Genomic DNA, 18,223 nt, shown 5'->3' with positions numbered 1-18,223 from the left:
CCCTTTCGCTTGCCACTTAGAGCCATCATTTTTACCCTTCATTCTCATACACCCCTTTTTGGACCTTCCAACCTTAGGAAGGAAGAGGAATATTAAGTGCATTCTAGAGAGAGAGATTGAATTCATCGAGCAAGTCATAAGGCCAAAGGCCATTTGCATCCATGAAAAAGAAAAAGAAAAGCAAGAAAAGGATAGAAGGGTGAGAAGGAGCGTAAAACGCACTCACCTCTTTTGAAAAAAAAAAAAAAACTTGAAAATTGATGAGAAAAAGAAGAAAGCAAAGTTGAGACAGAGCGTAAAACGCACTCAACCAAATAAAGATGCAATGTTCTTCATAACGCTTGGAAATTCTATCTCTTGATCTTAGAGTTGCATGAAATGTTTTCTCGACCTAAGGCATGTTTTCCTTCATTGTTGTCTTTCCATTTCTTTCTTCCCCACATTACAACCCTGAATAAGTCCTTTTGATTTGTGGCATGCATTTGACATGGATAGTGGAGATTGAGAAGATAAACAAGCTTATGGTAGTGGAATTGTGATTGGGTGAATTTGAGCGAAACAGTCACCACCACCTCTTGAGAGATTTTTGAGCATACACTTGCCCTGTGAGAGGCTTCCACTTTTGATTTATCTTATTGGATGAATTGCCATGTCACTTGTTTTCTTGGAAGTAGAGGAAAGATGATCTTTGAATGATGAATTCTTGAAGACTTACCTACCTTGCATCTAATTTGTGTTTTTCCACATTTCTATTCTTGAGTCATAGAGTCTAGTGTTTTGCCCAGGAGTGCAAAAGTCTAAGTATGGGGGAATTGATAGCATGCATATTTATACCATATTTTGGCATTTCACCTCATTCTTATTAGGCCATTTGAAGCAATTTTTGCTGATATTTCATTGTTTCTATTTTATTATGCTTCAAATTGTCCTTACACTATTTTCTATCTTACCTCTACTCTATGGATCCAGGCTTTAGGGAATATTGGATGGGCTAGAGAAGTGGCTCAACTAAAGGAGCTTGGGCCTACTTTCAAGGAGCTTGGGCCTACAATCAAGGAGCAGACTTGGGCTCACTTGTTTTCTGTTGGGCTAGGCCCAACCCTAGCCTCCCTAGCCTTTCCTTTCTTGGCCATGTATTTAAGGCCTCTTAGCATTAATTTTCAGGATATCATCATATAGATAGAGAGGAGAAAATAGAGAGGATTCTGCCCGTTTTTGTTGTTGTAGCACTTTCCTGTTTTTTACATCTTTTGTTCCATTTTGTTTTCCTTTCTGTAATGATAGGCTAGAGCATTTGTAACCGGTTGTGTGTCTTGAATCCATGTGGAATTTGAGTCCCGGATGAGCTGCAAGAATCTGGTTTGTTGTTTGTTTCTTATTCATTTCTATTTGGTTTAGTTTGAGCAGATTTGTGAATGCATGGAGTTCATGGCAGGTTTGTGTGAATTTGCATGGTTTCATATTCTGTTAAGTGCTTAAGAGAACAGAATGTTATAGCCGGTTGGTATAACATCTCGGAAATGAATATTATGTGCTTGAACGGTTGTTCTTGCATAGGTCCGGATAGGTTGAATAGAGAGTGAATGGTTGCATTTTGTTTACAAGAGATTTCTGTATCCATTTTGTTGTTCCAATCATTCTAATCCTTGGACGGTTGTTGGGGATACTTTGAGTTTGTTTTCCGGAGATCAAAGCATCTAGCAAACCAAGATATATAGAGTGGACAAGGAAGATTTCACATAGGAGACAAATACACAGCCGGTTGCACTCCTCTTATTGATTTTTCATCCATCTTCATCTTTCTGTTTTGCCAATTAGTTTTCTGTCAAAACAACCCCCCCTTAAACAAACTGTTATTGGTATTGGTTCTCTTTGTTGGTAGAAGAAGGTGAGGCTCCTTGTGAGAGATGACCTAGGGTGCACTTTGCTGCAAACTAGAGAAGAGATTCATAGATCTCTAATTCTGGAGCGGTTCGACAATCGCTGGCCACTTGCCTTATATGAGAAGAAAACACCCTAGAAGCTGTTTGGTCGAACTTCTTATTCTTCTTCTTCTTCTTCTCTATATTTTTCTTCTTCACTGTTCACACCCGAGCACATTTCTATAAATCCTTCTCTTCTCTTCAAACACCTGATATGTATATATATAAGAAACAAAGGGAAGTGGAGGAAAACACGTGGCAAGAATGGAGAACAAAGCTCCCAACATATTCCTTGAAAAGCAGCTTCTGGATCGAGAAAAATAGCCTGGGAACTCACTGGAAGTGGATGATATCTGGATATGGAAAGAGTCATTTGGATGTAAGAGACAAGGCTGGGGCAAAATGATGTGAGCAACCTCTGGATGTAAGGAGGGGCCATCAGGATATGAGAGACATACAATGGAAAAATGGAAATTCTGGATAGATTCAACATCTTTTCGTATTCTGGGAATAAATCCCTCGTACGAGCTTAGATTGAGCTGATTCAAGATGCTATGGAACTAAAAGAGAAAGATCTACAACTTTCATGTTTTGATTTTTAAGATATTCAGGCAACATCATGGTCGAAATCAAGTTGCAAGTGTTAGAGTTATGCCCCACAAGCCAATTAAATTTACATGTAATTGATCATATTTTTCCATTGTGACTCTTTATCTTCAATCAATTATTATTGTAAGGCATTATGTTTTATTTGTCATTGATGGTTGACTTTATTATTTCCACTCTTGACAAAGTCCATAGATCAAATAGGCTCATGGAATATGGTCGTGCATAGAGATGACGATCATGAAACATATTCCTTATAAGCCTTGATCTTAAATGTTCCTAGTCATTGAGTTATTAGGATTGGACACTAATAACTCGGATAGACTAGCATATATGATGCATGCTCAATTAGGAGAATGTCTTGTTTCATAGACATTGGTGTGTGGACACTAGTGCATATATGTGGGTGCTTATTATAAGAATAAGTACACTGAACTGACCTGCTACAGAATTCCTAATGGTAATTGTTGATTGTCGAATTGGAATTTCTGTGTTGCAGTAGTGAAGATTGGTCCTTAGACTTGAGACATCATGGTAGTCTTATATTTGACTGGTTACGCTTTGGTTCTTTTTGGATTCCAATGGAGTCATTAACAAATTATCACTGGGCGTAACCTTATCACATATGAAGGCTTGTGAATGTCGAAATAGGATTCATTACTTATCGACAAGATGAGAAGATGTCCTATGTATTCCGATGATTTCATGACTAAGGAAATCCTTGGCCAAGGTGAGATGGAAATCAAAAGGTGTTTTGATTTCATCGAACAAGTCATAAATCTGGAATGGATACATAGTTATTGAATGACTAGGGTTTCGTCATAAAACCATACCATAAATTCAATCGGGACATAGATTGATGAAAGGATTTTACTGTACGGTAATTGCAATCGAAATGGTCCGTGTTTTTTCATCGTTGGCTAGGCGTTCATGGCATGTTGCTAGACGTTAACCATGATATGTAGGGTTTTAGAATTAATATGATTAATTCTAAAACTATTAATTAAAGAGTTTAATTAAGAAGCCCATGAGATGAGTTAATTATGAAGCCCATAAGTTTAATTAAAAGAGTTTAATTATTCTAAGGAGTTGGGCCTTCATATAGCCCAATAGAATTGGCCCTACATCTAGCCCAATGGTGGACCTAAGGGGTCACACACTTGGGTCGAGTCCGTTCCACAAATTAAAAGAGAGATACGGCCCAATATGATTATGGGCCAGAACTAAATCGTTTAGGGTTTTTCCAAAGGCATAATTAGGGTTTTTACTCTATAAATAGGCCACTTAAGAAGCTGGAAAAATAAGGAGAAATTCGGATCTCTCATTGGAGGCGCCTAGGGTTACTAGCATTACTCAAGGCGTTCGTGGAAACGACCGATCGTGTGGACCGACTTGGAGGAGTTCGTGTTTGCGGCTCTACGGATCAATCAAGGCAGAATCATATCTTCACGGTTGCCCGGTTACTAACAGCAAGGTGAGAATTGCAATGCTGAAACATGGGCCATTCGAATAACTATGCTCCTATCCGAATGGATCATACCCTATCTAGATAGATCACTATAGCATTCGAATCACACTCACAAAACTCATCTGGATTAGCCTCCCAATATAACTTATCCGAATGCTACACCATCTATCCGAATGGATCACACCTAATCCGGATAGATCATTGTAGCATCTGAATCACACTTACAAAAACTCAAAAACTTATAGCTTTCATCCGAATAAGCCTCATTCACCACAAAAACACATCCGAATGAGCCCAAGACTCACACGCACTCATCTAAATAAGCCCAAGATTCACACCCACTCATCCGAATAACACCATTAACCACTTAAACACATCCGAATATTTCATCCTCATATCCGAATACCTCACCATACATCCGGATATCTTGGCTCCAATTCAAATATATCTTAATATACATTCGGATATTCCAACTTATACCCAACACTTAATTAATAATTTCCAAAAACAACATATTGCACCTCATGAATAACCCACACAACCTCAAGACATAATAAAACATTACATCCTTAAATTCAGGTCGTTACACATACTCATATATCGACTGGCAGTACGCATATTCTGAACAATGGCTTCATTTATCAACAAATACCTCATCGTTTGTCGATCAACCTTAATTTTTTTATGAATATGTCGATTGATGCTCTTGCATTTGTCGACCTATAGAATGTCAATCCTTGGTGCTTCGATAGTGGGAAAGCAATCTGTCAATCTATGCTTATGCATCTATCGACCGAAAAAATGTTTGCACAAGGAACTGTCAACAGTCTCAAATGAACTGTCGATCGATTTTTGAATTTCTACTTATCTGTTGACTAATGCCTTGCATCTGTCGATCGTTTGTTTCACAAAAACACATAACGGCTAGTTCATCCACTACTCTCAAGTGCTCTCTCCACTTACAACGGCTTGATTCGAGCATGGGTTTTCAAGAGACTATAAATAAAAGTCAAAAGAAGATTTCAAAGGAACCAAGTTATCTATCTACAAGCTCCTAAGTGTTGAAACTATTATTATGCTTCATTGGTAAAAGTGTTCTCTCTTCAAGGTTTTGTATTTATTTTGTGCAATTCATTTTCAATCCTTGTCTTCTTTTCTTTTAAGAGAACTTGTAACTGAGAATATTGTTTCTCAGACCCTCTCTTAACTTGTAACATCTTGTATTTACATAGCTTGTTGTGCTTAAGGGCCTATATCGCTTGTAGGAGGATTTGTAATACCTAGCTTTGCTAGAGGGCTTGCTTGTTAAAGCAAGAGGGTTGTATTTTCGTAGCTTGGTGCTAGAGGGCCCTATTGGTGAGATATGAGGGTTATAGTGATTTGCTTTAAAATCCTTAGTAAGGAGCTAAGGTAGTGGATTAGGCTTGTTTAAGCCGAACCACTATACATCGCTTGTGTCTTGTTATTGTTCTCATTTTTCATATCCTAAATTGTGTTTTACAATTGTCTCATCCATCTTTTAACGAGAATTAAAATTTTCATATTTGTCAAGTAAGAAATCTTTCAATTTTATATCAAATTTTTAAATAACCCAATTCACTATCTTGGGTATCGTTGCCATAGCTATTCAGTTTTATCAAATAGAACACCTATATATATAAAACCAACCCATGCACATAATATAACCCAATTAAAACTCCTCATAGTACTATTCCCTAGTCTCAACCACTCATAACCGTCAAGCAAGAGACAATACAGTGAGGGTTTTAAAGAATTGAGAGCTTACCAAGAACAAGAAAAAACTCGAGAAGTTTACTTCGAGGAGTATGAAAGAGAATTAACCAATTTTTTTTATGATTAAATAGCCAACATCTCACAATTAAAATGAAGAGCCGAATCATTTGAATGGAGGTGTTGAAGCTTGTAAAACGCAAGGAACTTTTGAGGAAATAAATAACCTAGAAGAGAGAGGAAAGAACTTGCCTGAAGAGAATGATCCAACCCTTTATTTCTTCTTCTTCTTCTTCTTCTTCACTGCTCTCGGCCAACACCTCTCTGTAAATAATTTCTTCTCTTAACAAACACTCAATATATAGATATAGGTGAGAGACAAACGGTAATAGGTGCAAATACATGGCAAGAAAGGAGAATAAATTCCTAACATGTCTCCTAAAAAGCAGTTTTTGGATTGAGAATATGGCCTGCATGTTGCTGAAAGTGGAGGACATCTGGATACCATGAGAAAACATCCGAATATAATGGCTTGATGATTGTAAGAGCCATTCGAATATAAAAAGGGTCATCCAAATGTAAGAGACAAGGTTGGGCAAAGCTTATGTGAGGGGTCATCCGGATATGAGAGGCATTAATGAAAAAAACAAAGGTTTTGGACATATTTGACAAACCTACATATTCTGGGCATAACTCTCTTGTCTAAGATCCAATTGAGGTGATTAAAGATGATATGGAAAGAAAAGAGAAAGATGTACAACTTTCATGTTTTGCGTTTTGAGAGATTTAGGATGCATCAAGGTCAAAATTGGGATTCAAAGAGAAACCAAATTCCTGAAACATGGAGCATCCAAATGCAAAAGCTCATATCCAAATATTACCAATTCATATCCAGATGTTACACCCCCATATCCAGATATCACTCACAAAAATTCATAGAAGCCATCCGAATGAGCTACTATAGCATCCGAATATCACTCACATACACTTGGCTCAATTTCAATTTTGCTTCTTGCATCCGAATGTCTCACCCCACATCCGGATATCACTCACGAAAATTTAAAGAGACATCTGAATATGTCTCAAACTATCCAAATGCCTCACCACCACATCTGGATATCCCAAGTTCCTATTTGAATATAAATTAAATTCATTCAGATACTCCAAACATATACGCAACACTTAATTAATAATCCCAAAAATATCATATTATACCTCACGACTAACCCGCACAACCTCAAGGCATGATACAACATTGCATAACTAAATTTGGGTCATTACAACTTTGGGTTCACTAATGTTAACATAGAGCTCCTCCTTAGGAACCCAAATTTGTTCAAACCAATGTGGATTGTTTCTTACAAAACCTTATGTTCAAAATGATGCCAATAGCTAGGATGTGAAGCAAAGATTTTTGTTTCCTTTTTATGAAGATTGTTTTGTTCTTATCCTTATTCACATTTTTATGAAAGTGAGAAATTTTTGGTATCAAAACATGTTTGGATCCTTGAGAATTAGTATGAGAAACATTAGAAGGCTTAGTTTCCTTAGGAATCCATTTCATTTTAGGACTACTAGTTGATTTCCTTTTGATGGGTGTCGAATCCAACAAATAATAAATTCTTACTCTTAAAAATATAAATTGTGATAGTGATGAGCAAGGTTGTATCCACAGGGATTGGTTAGATCTATTCCTTTGAAAACTTAAAATAAATAGAAGAAACAATTGGGGGGTTTTGAATTTTGAAATTTAAACAATTAAAAATAAAATATTATTCTAAATTAATAAGGAAAATTAGAATGTAAAAAGATTAAAGTAATCAATTGAAACGCATCTAGTAGAAGGGATTTATCCACTAATGGTTATGACATTGATCATTGATGCCAAAGTCACTAATTTTCCTTGAATACTTGACCTTAGAAAGAACAACAAGCTATGTTCATTCAATGTTTCCCTTACTTCTTAGTTAATTAAAACAAGATCTTCAATTAACCCTTACCTTCAAACAACCCTAGAACAAGTTGTAACAACCCGCTCCCACTTACGGGTGCCACTGGTAAAGAATCGACCCGATTACTCACCCGACGAACCACAACTGAAGGGTTCGACTATGTTTCAACAAGAAACGCCCTAGGTGGGAATTAGGTTTCGTCCTTCCCTTCGCTCCACTCAGGAATCGGTCCCAACTCAAACAAGAAAAACTCAGCGGACCAAGACTCGAAACCTGAGTGAACTTCACCTCTCTTCAGCTCACCACATAGCAAGCCAGAGGTGACCTAGGCACAAAGCTAGCATAACAAACACTTTGCTGAGTATTAGGGATTTATGAGAACATACCTCGCTGATCTTTACTCGATCCGAAATTTGACTTCTCCAACTAAGCCGTATACAACAAACAATCTCACAATCATTTATCACACTATGATGATTACAACAACTAAATACATTTAACGCTCAACAACGCATACATTTACTCACAAGGGTATACATACATAACACCACATGACTACGTACAAGAGGTAATAAAATACACAATTCGGGCAACACAGCTAGTTGCCACAACAGCCTCCCGACGCCATTCCTGCTTGCATCTGGACTTGCAACATCTACAGACGAGGTAAAACCTCATGAGTCATAAAGACTCAGTAAGGGTGCAATGCATGTAAATATGAATATAACCATGTTTATGTATACCAATGCATGCAAATGAGGCTAGGCCCGCTCATCCTCACAACCCTCCAAGGTTTGAGGCATTACCCTATCAGCCCTCACAACACTAGTCCTCCTTATGGCCACAGTGTTAGAGTTATTCCCCACAAGCCAATTATATTTACATGTAATTGATCATATTTTTCCATTGTAACTCTTTATCTTCAATCAATTATTATTGTAAGGCATTATGTTTTATTTGTCATTGATGGTTGACTTTATTATTTCCACTCTTGACAAAGTCCATAGATCCAATAGGCTCATGGAATATGGTCGTGCATAGAGATGACGATCATGAAACATATTCCTTATAAGACTTGATCTTAAATGTTCCTAGTCATTGAGTTGTTAGGATTGGACACTAATAACTCGGATAGACTAGCATATATGATGCATGCTCAATTAGGAGAATGTCTTGTTTCATAGACATTGGTGTGTGGACACTAGTGCATATATATGGGTGCTTATTATAAGAATAAGTACACTGAACTGACCCGCTACAGAATTCCTAATGGTAATTGTTGATTGTCGAATTGGAATTTCTGTGCTGCAGTAGTGCAGATTGGTCCTTAGACTTGAGACATCATGGTAGTCTTATATTTGACTGGTTATGCTTTAGTTCTTTTTTGGATTCCAATGGAGTCATTAACAAATTATCACTGGGCGTAACCTTATCACATATGAAGGCTTGTGAATGTCGAAATAGGATTCATCACTTATCGACAAGATGAGAAGATGTCCTATGTATTCCGATGATTTCATGACTAAGGAAATCCTTGGCCAAGGTGAGATGGAAATCAAAAGGTGTTTTGATTTCATCGAACAAGTCATAAATCTGGAATGGATACATAGTTATTGAATGACTAGGGTTTCGTCATAAAACCATACCCTAAATTCAATCGGGACATAGTTGATGAAAGGATTTTACTGTATGATAATTGCAATCGAAAAGGTCCGTGTTTTTCATCGTTGGCTAGGCGTTCATGGCATGTTGCTAGACGTTAACCATGATATGTAGGGTTTTAGAATTAATATGATTAATTCTAAAACTATTAATTAAAGAGTTTAATTAAGAAGCCCATGAGATGAGTTAATTATGAAGCCCATAAGTTTAATTAAAAGAGTTTAATTATTCTAAGGAGTTGGGCCTTCATATAGCCCAATAGAATTGGCCCTACATCTAGCCCAATGGTGGACCTAAGGGGTCACACACTTGGGTCGAGTCCGTTCAACAAATTAAAAGAGAGATACGGCCCAATATGATTATGGGCCAAACCTAAATCGTTTAGGGTTTTTCCAAAGGCATAATTAGGGTTTTTACTCTATAAATAGGCCACTTAAGAAGCTGGAAAAATAAGGAGAAATTCGGATCTCTCATTGGAGGCGCCTAGGGTTACTAACATTACTCAAGGCGTTCGTGGAAACGGCCGATCGTGTGGACCGACTTGGAGGAGTTCGTGTTTGCAGCTCTACGGATCAATCAAGGCAGAATCATATCTTCACGATTGCCCGGTTCCTAACACACAGGTCCACTAGATCTCGCATCATGCAAGTGTTAACCACTACATGTAAATGAAACATAAAAACATTATCAAACACATTTACCAACTTGCAAGGCCACCTTCCCATGGGGCCGTCCCTTACCTGGCTGGAAGCCTCATCTCTGTCTCGGCACGAATTCCAGCCTGAATCTCAAGTTCCTCTAGAATCACTGCCTTCACGGTCGGACCTAGAGGTAACCACACACAAAAACCCACTCACATCAAGCATTAATCCCAAGCCTATGATTTTGGCACACCACAACGCCACTCATCAACAAATTTCCAAACAACCCCAACCTGGGGTTTAAACCAATCAACACTTCACATTATATCACTATCTCAAATAAGGGAAATTAACTCAAAAAGAAATTATAAATTTACCTCAACCAATCTGGAGGAGAAATCCAAAAATGCCTACTCCAATGATGCCTCTTGAGCCGCCACCTCACACCTAAAATCCCAATTTCAAGCTTCTGACACGCTCCTCGTGTCTCAAATCAATTTCCAGACTTTTCCACAATTTTTCTAGAATTTTTCGAGATTTTTCCTTATTTTTCTCCTTTATTTCCAGATTTTCTTTTATTTTATTTTTCTTTTCTTTTTTTAATTTTCTTTTTCCTTCTCTTCTTCTCCATCTTCTCTCCTGCGCGCGCGTGACCTACTTCTTGTTCATCCATGGCTCGCACAGCACCTCCAGCCGCCCGCTACCGCTAGCAGTACCACCTCCGGCTGCCTCCGTCTGCATCGCCGCCATCCTTGCTGGCTGCCTCCGTCGCAGCAACACACGACCGGTAGCTCCCTTGCGCCCTGCAACCCGCGTCCGCCATGGCCGATGCTTGCTTTAACTGTGGAGTCGCTGCCATTGATGGATGCTTCCGACGCTGCCAGATGCTGCAGCCACCACTGGCCGACTCTGCACCACCGCGCCCCACCGTGCCTTGCTTCTTCTCCTCCATCGCCGCCTAGCTCTCCTCCTCTGCCTCGCCGCCGCTGCTTCATCATCGGCCATGGCAGCTGCTGCCATGGCCGAGCGACCCTCCTCTCTCAATCTCTTATCTCTCTTTATCCCTCGCGCATTGCTTTCCCTCTAGTTACTTCCTCTCGGCCATTTCAAAATGGCAGAGGTGTACACAAGGAAGCTTCCTCACGCCTATACATATATATATATATGAACTAATTACATATTTAACCCACTAATTTTTCCATAATTTCACTTAGGAAATTTGGATAATTGCATTTGAGGATTTTAGTAATTATACTTGGACCCTCCCAAGATTTTAATTAATTACCCCAAAGCCACCAAAACCTTAAGTCTCAAAATTTAATAATTGACTTTTACTCGATAAAGCCAATTTTGTCCCTAAGCCTGCACGGGACCTTAATTTGACCCAAAAACACTTCAGGGTTGCCTTATTCTCAAACCCGGACCACCCCTAGTGATGAGAATCATGGAGGGCCAACTAACAATGATGCAATCAAATCAGTCTATCCAATCAACCGTGCTGGAATTGGATGAATACTAATTCCTTTTTGACTAAGATTCTTATTTAACAAGATATCTACTTATTTCCTATATAGTTTAGGATTGAGTTGGTTTTATTATTCCAACTTATAGTTGGATTTGGATTAGCTTAGTTTTATTAATCCAACTTGTAGTTGGATTGGGTTACTATTGTTATTCCTACTTCTATTTAGAGTGGGCTAACTAAAACCCATTATATTTAGGATTTGGATTTTTATTAGTTTTCAAGTAGAATTAGGATTTAATTATTTTGGCCTATTTAAAGGCTTTACCATTGTGAAAAATGGGAGAGAAGATTATGAATTGAATTTGAGATATTTCTCTTTTCTATATTGTTCTTCAATGAACATAGCTTCGAACTTATCAAAGGAGTAATTTCTTTGTGGCGTTCAAATCCTGAACTTATCAAAGATCTGGGTAATCTTTGTGGCATTCAACAACATAATTCTTGGTTCTTGTTTTCGCATATCAACGGGTCTAGATTTTAACATAATCTAGGTTCTTGGTTCGTGAATCAACGGGTCGAGAATTATTTGCCTTATATCCGATTTTGGCTTTTCTGGGGTTCGTTTCAATCTTTTGTGGGTTCCTTTGGCTTTATTCCATCGCGGGTTCACATCAGTTGCTGTCAGAGTTCTGAAGAGCGTATCACCTAGGGTCCCCTCAGCTTCCCGGAGGTCCCCTACGACCATTCGGTACTAGCACCCTTTAAGGCTTATACAAAATTTATTCTGAAAATTATTCCCGATCGGACTGCTTCCAACGTCATAAAACTCACCTCAAGACGCTCGTCAATCTCTTTCCCTCTTCCCTGGATATCCAAGTCCCGAGGCACTCCCTGCCGTCAATTTGGCAATTTTATTAATTACTTTCTCGAAATCGACTTTCGGCTTCCCCGACCACCCGAGGTCCTACCGAAATAATCAAAATTTATTTATTTTCAACACCATGTAATACAGGGTATTACATTCCACCTCCCTTAAAGAATTTCGTCTTCGAAATTCACTTTACCATACTTTCCTGCCCAAGACAATCACATTCTCAAGTTACTCTCCGAATCCCTTGCTCCAGAATCTCGTAGCCGAACCATTTCTCAACTTTTATCTCGGGTTATTCCCACCTCAAGGCTTTACTTAGGCATTTGGTCCTTCGCCTCTTGGGGACATTCACCAACCGAATACTGCCTTGGCCTCCATCCAAATCGCACCACTGGTCGCTGGTCATGCTTACTGCAACGATATCCATCTCCTGATGGATTTTCTCTGCCTCGAAGCATCGCTTAGCAAGTTTACTTCCCATTTCCCCTCAACCGAAACCAACTCTCGCTAACGTTGCATCACTGATCAGTCTACTGTGATTTTTACGCCGATCACGCACGACAACGCTTCCTACTGCCAAACACACATGGCCGTGATTTTATGCTGGTCCCACCAGCAATGTTTTAGCATTGATCATCTGTCGCAATGTCACTTCTAGTGCCCACAAGATACTCTGACACCCATTCCACCATGGCATAGCGCCATTAATCACATGCATGCATAGTTTGAGTCGATCCTCATGGCAACCTCTCATTACCATTCAACTAACCATGCTAGAACTATATGGGAAGCAACCATTTGGCTCACCCAGCCAACTTCGACCATTTCATTCATGGTTTACTACCTTGACCAGCCGACCCTCATTTACCGATAGGATTAAGCATACCGGACATACCCAACACCATGCCAGGAAATTTCATATTTCAATCATACATGCACCACCCGAGTTCACCTTGAGCTTGGCGATGCACGCGCCATTACATTCTCACCTCGAGCTTAACTATGCTCGAGCCATAACCTTCTCCCAACTAAGAGTTTCTTGCATAAGCACACAGAATACCTTGGCCTTCCTTTCTGGCCGATATTACACGTTAGTAGGGGTCTCATACCCATAACAAGGAACTCTTCAATTCTTCACCCCATTTCAGCTTTTACAATCATCCCCATGCTAGGCCTTACTTTGGCTATTAAACCCTACCACGAGTCAAGGATCCTACCATTGCACTTAAAGTCACGGAACCATTAATTGGCCCTCATCATCACCCACGGTGCGTGGCACAAGTGATTGGCTTATTACCATCTGCACAATCACTTATTGCATCGCACCTGTAGGATGACTCGTGCCTTTGGTCCGCACCACAACAAGCTAACATGGTTACACCCCCACTCTTGTAGCGGTCTTCTAGCCAAATTCACTCGCCCAGCTTCAATTTCATTGGGACTTTTCAAATCTCACCATTTGTCAACAAAGCCTCTTACTTTAGAGGCACAAAACTTTAAGCTATCCAAAATTAGGTTCATTCTTAATCCGCAATAGACACCTGAGCTAAACCATGCATAATGGTTTCCTTTGTCCTCCTCGGCAAGGACAACACCATAACAGCAACAAATTTCGTTGCATCTCAAATTTCATAGGCACCAGCCTTTACGGCCATTCATACTCGGCTTCGAGGTCTTACCATGCACAATGGTTACCTTTGACCTTCTTGACAACATCTTTTCCCTGATAGCGACAATGACACCACCATATCATCTCTAAAGACTCGCTGCTCTTTGAATCTCACTAGTTGTCGCAACCAGCACAACCCCACTCTTAGGCCGCCTTTCTCACATCACTTTGTTATGCTTATAGCAGCTAGCCAATTCCCTGAGAGACTTTGGCTTCTACCGGACTTCTTATAACTTTTGCTTCAATCAGCTCACACTTCCCAGTGAGTGACCACATTGGCTCTAATGTCGTCTTCATTAGCTAAGACAACCTCTCGCCATCGCTTTGCACCACATCCAGCCGTAACCTCGACTCAGGAGCTACATACGCCACTGACGAACTACTCTCACGACGCCCCACGACCCTGGCCAGCCGCTGCATTGCTGCTGATGCTATCACCGGTCAGCGTCATTGGTCGCCATTGGCTACCCCCAGCCGATCACCAATCGACTCCACTAGTTGCTTTCTTTCACACCATTAACCTTTAGCCACGAGGTTAATTTTTCCATCAATTGTCCACACTCCAAGGCATCCCTCTAGCTGTATCACTCACAGCTATTAGGTGATTTCATCACCTTAACACCATTCTTGGGAACCAATCTCGTCCCATAAGCTCTTCCTTGGAGCTCTTGTCACCAATCGACGACATCTTAATTTCGCCCTCAACTTTCATCTAACCAACTCGATTAACTCTAGTCGGATTATAATACCCCATATTTTTGTGAAGATGCCACGTATTTTAAGTGAGTTTAAAATACCAAAAATATGTTTGAATTGGCAACGAATGACCAAATCAGTCATAGGGAGTACCCTAGAGCTTAGATACCTAAGGTTAAAGGTATATTTTTGATGAGCGTCTCGAGGCGAGATTTATGACGCTGAAAGAAATCAAATCAGAAATGGTTTTCGGTTAAGCTAAGTTGTAGCCTAAAAAGACCGAATGATGGTAAGGGGATTCCGAAAAATTGTGTATATTGAGTAATTTTGAGTTATTAATTTTGGGATTTTAAGTATCTCGATAAATTTGATGTTTGAGGGTGTAATTGTAATTAGAAAATTATCCAAACGAAATAAGGATGAAATTAAGAGCTTATGTGGTAAAAGATTGAAGTTGAGGACTTGAAATAAGGGCCAAAGTGTTATCTGAAAGAAGTTTGGGGTTTTAGCTTGGATTCCAAAAGTTCAATTCATTCTAGTTTTGGATTTCAAAAGCCACTCAATTATGGCTTTGAGTCTTTGGAGTCCATGGCTAAGATTTTGACAAGTGGCATAATGTGATTGGTTGGAGAAATCTATAAAAAGGCACCATGGGTTCTCCACAAATCATTCCAACCAAGTTTGAGGAGTAAAGCACTCTAAGAGGAGGAGCTTTCTCTAGAGAGAGAGAAGGGAGTTCGGTAAGAAGGCAGGAAGAAAGCGGCGAAGAAGCGGCGGAGAACGAGCCTCGTCGAAGTTGTGGGTCTTCGCCAGAATTTGCCAAAATCAGTCAGCAAAAAAGCGAGGTAAGTCCGATTTTTTTTCATAATCCTGTAGAGGGGAAAAAAGGGTCGCGTAGGTTCAAACGGGGGTAAATCGGAGTTAAAACGAGGGAGATATGGCCGAAATACCAAACCGAGGCGTTGCGGTCCGAAATTTGCTGCCTGCGCGTGAGTTATGATAGTAAAGCAAGATCGCTACGGGGCAAGCAGCGTAGTTCAAAATTTTGAACCTTACCCCGATCCCGGCGATTGGATCAACGTCGAAATTAAATCATTCACAAACAAATAAAGAAATCTAACCTTTAGATTATTGAGTCATTCGCGGATTCGAGCCGTCCAAGCGTCCGGCCTCTAACTCGTGATACGCGGCACGCGTCTGTTGGCAAGGAGAGCGGAATAGGAGTGCTTACTCCTTCTCCTTTGCGCGGCTTGTGTATGGATGGTAAAAGAATCGATTTTCAACTCTTGAAAACCAACAAAATAAAAATGGCTTAATTTGGGCATCCCATAAAGGGCTATATATAGGGAGGCAACCTTCTAGGGTTTCCCAAACCCTAATGGATATGGATTGGGCTAGCCCATTAATCCTAGTCCAACTAGAGATTAAAGTGGCCCAAATCCATTTATAAAATATTTGGCCCAAATCTAATTTAAGCCCAAATATTTAATATTTAATATTTGGCCCAAATCTAATTTAGTCCAAATATAATATTTATTATTTAATATTTGACCCAAATCTAATTTAGCCCAAATACTTTATTTAGCCCAAGTATTAAATTAAGCCCAAATTATTAAATTAGAAACTTCTTTTCTAATTTAATCATTAAGTTAGAAACTACTTTCTAATTTAATCAATTGCTATTTTTAGGAAACTCTTTCCATTATGACGACTCCTCGTCATATCGACGTCATTACGTCTATTTGTTCTTTTTCCGTGAGAACCTACGACGGCAAAACTTCTTGCCGAAGTGTCCCACTTAACCATACGTCCACTCTCCTGGTTTAAGCCAGGGACCGTGCCTATTGCGTATGACTTATTAGGCTTCCGAATATGTTGGCAATGTGTCGGTACAAACACATAAGATAAGATTGGCCTCTAGCAAGGCATCATGCCTACCCAATTATTCAAAAGGATTCATAATCCGCAAATAACCTTTCACGAGCATGGTTACCGTGTGATTCGATCCTCTCGTCAATGTATCTTATGTGATCTCAAGTATGGCGATGTGTTGCTTGATAACGATCACATGAGTTTTCTTCGGTCTTCTGGATATCTTCACTTAATAGAAAGTAAATCAATAACTCCTTATTGATCTCTTTTACCATGGCCATGGATTTAAAGTGAATATCCACCGAAGGCGCCTTAGATACATCATCCTTTATCAAGGCATAGACGAGTCCCATCTTGGTTATGCACCCATCTCCATAAGCTTCACGATATGCCCAACGATCGCCGGCGTGCAGCCTTTATCTAGGCCCATCGAAACGATGTCAAAGCATATCGGTCTTCTTATGAGATGACCGTGATAACCTCAGGTCCAAGGATTAGTTACACCCATCTCGTATGAGACTTCCATCAACATATAACCAAAATGGATTCTCATGGCGAGTCATGTCCAGTGACACGTTCTCCAACATTGGTCACCTATGTACTTGTCTAGGCATCTCCATGCCTATGGGTGTGAGACCCCCATTGCTATCACATAGCAAAAACATAGCACATACAAGTCTTATCGCAATTGTCAATGTCCATTCTTGACATTGTTACAACTTGGGACGTTTAATGATGTCTAGAAACTGTGATGCATCATCTCACATCTTTATAGATTATTCACAGTATACATCATATGGACTTCTATCTAGTTTCATTCGGTTATTACAATAATAACAAGAAACTAATAGAATGACTTCTTGTGAATTTGAATAACTCTTTATTCAAATAATAACATGATTACAATTGTCAGTGTACAACATGCCCAATCTGATTGGGTCTAGAGCACCTACACTAACAAGTTACACGCGCCGAAAAATGCCTACGCGTGAGGGCTCGTGGCCCGCCTTTCCAGGGCGCGTGAGGGCACGTGAGGGGCTTATTTTTCTCCAAATTTTCTAGTTATACCCCTAATTTAATACCCTTCAACCTTATGTAAAAATATTTGAGTTTAGGTTTATCAAAACGTGTGTTTTCTATAGAAACCTAGGCCGTTTGTAGTGAAACCGTACCGTTTAAGAGATAAACCAACAAGGTGAGACTCCTATACTCCGAATCCTATTTTTTATTCTCTTATGAGAGACTTCTATTACATGAGACGTGTTTCATGAAGTTCTTACACATAAACGTTTGTTATTCTCTTACGTGAAATCATGTTGCATATATGAACTGTACTTTTCTGAAAAATATATGATGTTGGCTTTTTTTAACTGTTGCATTTATAAAATTCATGTGGCCATACTGTTGTACTTATTTGTTGTTGGCCGAGGGCAAAAGTCAGATATCCCCCGAGAGGCGCTATGCGTGTGCCATCGAGAAAGCTCTCGTGGGGAAGACCGTGAGCCTAAGGGACAACGGATGTGGTGCTTGCATGAGTGCTATGAGGTCGGGCCGAAGTGACATGGTTAGGGACCTCCCGAGAGGCGCTATGCGTGCGCCATTGAAAAAGCTCTCGTTGGAGGAGGCTAACGTGTTCACAAGACAGTTCAGAGTAGTTCTCCTTGACTT

Source organism: Diospyros lotus, chromosome 12 (assembly GCF_014633365.1).
Source record: "Diospyros lotus cultivar Yz01 chromosome 12, ASM1463336v1, whole genome shotgun sequence".
NCBI lineage: Eukaryota > Viridiplantae > Streptophyta > Magnoliopsida > Ericales > Ebenaceae > Diospyros > Diospyros lotus.
This window is presented reverse-complemented; position numbering follows the sequence as displayed.